Here is a 761-nt window from a genome sequence, read left to right as displayed (position 1 = left end):
AGTCATTTGGTTATGACAAGGTTTTAGAGCCCCTAATACGCGACCTGAGGACTTTGGAAATTGATGGCATTTTTGTCCCACAACTGAACAAATCACTGAAGGGCACAGTGCAGACTATTGCTGCTGACAATTTAGGAGCACATGGAATAGCAGGTTTTGTGGAGAACTTTGCAGGGCCCTACTTTTGTCGTTTTTGTACAGCACCAGCTTCAGATATTCAGTTGCATGGGGTTAGGTCAGGAACTTTCAGCCTCAGAACAAAAGAAACCCATGAAACCCATGTCAGAGCAGCACTAGATAGTGGCAGTAGCTGTTTTGGAGTAAAAAGAGCCTGTCCTTTTACTGGAGCACTGTCTCATTTTCATGTTGTCAGTGGCTACCCTCCTGACATTGCGCATGATCTTTTTGAAGGCATTGTGCCTGTTGAAATAGCACAGTGCCTCACATTACTAATATCAAAGAAGTATATCACCTTGGATGTTATAAACAGTTCCATTCTGCATTTCCCATACAAGTGGACAGACAAAACCAATAAGCCTCATACTTTGCCACAAAATCTTTCAAGCAGGAAAACCATAGGGGGCAATGCCCATGAAAATTGGAACTTGTTAAGATTGCTCCCATTTCTAATTGGCCCCAAGATTCCTGAACATGAGCCAGTATGGCAGGTCTTGTTGGATCTAAAAAAGATTGTTGAGCTAGTGGTTGCCTCAGTTCACAGTGAAGAGTCTATTGCTTACCTTGAGAGCAAAATTTCAGAT

This window comes from Etheostoma spectabile, chromosome 13 (assembly GCF_008692095.1).
Source record: "Etheostoma spectabile isolate EspeVRDwgs_2016 chromosome 13, UIUC_Espe_1.0, whole genome shotgun sequence".
NCBI classification, from domain to species: domain Eukaryota; kingdom Metazoa; phylum Chordata; class Actinopteri; order Perciformes; family Percidae; genus Etheostoma; species Etheostoma spectabile.
This window is presented reverse-complemented; position numbering follows the sequence as displayed.